Consider the following 2,500-nt stretch of genomic DNA (forward strand, 5'->3'; position numbering starts at 1 on the left):
TTATCATTATTATTAGTAATATTTCTTTTCGTGGGGGTGTCATAGCGAGGTGGTATCTGATGATGAAATCAAAATAAATGTTATCATCATTATCATATTTATTGCTGTTGTTACTAAGTTTATATTAATGTTGTGAGGTTATTTTTACTGGTGTTTTATGTTAATGTTTATGTTATTGATATTGTTATTATTTTTTGTTTTTATTATTGCTTTTGTTTTCGGCATCATCACTATTGATATTATCATTATATTATTACTATTATTATTGTTGTTGTTGTTGTTGTTGTTATATTAGTTGTTATTACCGTTATTATCGTTATTGTTATTATCAACATCATCATCATCATCATCAACATCATTATCATTACTATTAGTGTAGTTATTATAATTGCTATTTCCTTTTATCACATTTATTATTATAATCGTTATCATTTTTTTATTATTACTGTTACTATTTCCATTATTGCTGTTAAAATTTTCATTTGACATATGTTGTTTCGTTGTTATTGTTATTATTATTATAATTATTATAATTATTATAATTATTATAATTATTATTATTATTATTATTATTATTATTATTATTATTACTATTATTATTACTATTATTATTATTATTATTATTATTATTATTATTATTATTATTATTATTATTATTATTATAATTAACGTCAGTATTTATATTAATACAATTAATATTACTGATAATATTGTTATTATTATTATCAGTGCTTACATTGTGATTAATGCTACTGATTATATAATACGTAACTTCATATTTCGTCATCGATTTCTTTTGTAACAAGATAGTTATTGTATATTGAACCAAGCTTATTTTGCAAATGCGTTGTCCTGTTGAAATGAATCGCATTGACGATTGATTCCCGTTATTGTGATGAATTTCTTACATTATATTAGTTTTTTTCCGATTACTTTTACGTGGGAAGCTCACTCCTCTTCTTGCTTATCATACACATACACACACACGCACACACACACATACATATATATTAATATATATATATATATAATTATAATTATATATCTAAACACACACACACACACACACACACACACACACACACACACACACACACACACACACACACACACATATTTAACACATATATAAAATATATAAACATATATGTAAACATAAATATATAAAAACATATGTAAACATAAATATATATAAACATATATAAAACACACACACACACACACACACACACACACACACACACACATATGCATACATACACATAAACATACACACACAAACATACATATATTCATATATACATACATATAAACATATACTTAAATATATACATATATACATAAATATGTACATATATACATACATATATATACAATATATATATACACATACATACTTTTATATGCATATATATATGTGTGTGCGTGTGCTTATCTAATTATATTTTTTACTATATTCTTTATATTGAATTAGAGCACAGTAAGAACGATGTACTGTGAAACGTAAATCCCGGCCGCTTCTGTTTCCGCTGTCATGTGGTACGAGTCATAGCGATTGCTTTGTTGCAATTGCGGTGTCATTGTTGCTACTAATTGGTTATATAATTTCCGGTTGGACTGCTGGATATTTTGATGGAAATGATTGCAATCAAGTGCAGTTTGCTTTGTTCTTTTGTCTAAGCCCGGAAGCATGCAAGAAACGAGTTGGAATACCGAGTGAGTAATGTTTTGCGTCGTTATCATCATTTGTATCTGTAATTCTGATATGGGAGTCCATTTTCTTGAGCCGTCTGTATCATTGTTTCTTTTTTTTTTTTTTTTTTTTTTTTGTATACATTTCTCCATTTTCCATTCCGCACCGCTGCCACCATTGTCTCTCCTTCCAATGGACACTTTCCAGAATTTACTTCATCCTTTTGCTTCTGTTCCCCGTTTTTTTTTGGGGGGGGAAGACGCTTCTGCACAAAATCTTTGCCTCCCAGGACTCTTTAAGGTTATGGTTGATGCGCCATTAGACTCGGCTGTAATGCGAGGGGACTCCGTAATGCCTGTCTTTCAGTGGTATATCCTTCATTGCTGTCCTGAGGAAAATTATCCACTTTTGCTTTCTCAAGATCGTGGTGCTGGGGGATCGTAAATATGTATTTTTTTCTCTCTTAGCTTTTATTATTTTCTTAACGGTGGTGGTCTGTTTCTGTTTGTCTCTCTCTCTCTCTCTCTCTTTATCTTATACTGTTTTATTATTTTTTAAGCAATTATCTGATATCGCGTGATTCGGTGGTAGATATTACTCACAAGTCGAAGCATTTTATCTACCCCCCCCCCTCTTGGAAATTGACTTTAATCGGCTTTTGGACTAACATTTTTTTCGCGAATGACCGATGTGCATTCGGGTATTTTTCATTCTCCGTCTAGCTCCCCCTTTCTCTTTCTCCTTCTCTCCCTCTCTTTTTTCCTTTGGCCTCACGTGATGGTTTGCCTTTTGCATAACGATAAGGCT

At 30.0% G+C, this 2,500-nt stretch overlaps 1 protein-coding gene across 1 annotated transcript in view; it reads left to right on the forward strand.

The window, feature by feature from the left end:
- LOC125042766 overlaps nucleotides 1-2,500 on the forward strand; it is a 144,961-nt gene that overhangs the window by 775 nt on the left and 141,686 nt on the right. The gene's annotated exons all lie outside the window — the stretch shown is intronic.

This window comes from Penaeus chinensis, chromosome 32 (assembly GCF_019202785.1).
Source record: "Penaeus chinensis breed Huanghai No. 1 chromosome 32, ASM1920278v2, whole genome shotgun sequence".
Classification (NCBI taxonomy): domain Eukaryota; kingdom Metazoa; phylum Arthropoda; class Malacostraca; order Decapoda; family Penaeidae; genus Penaeus; species Penaeus chinensis.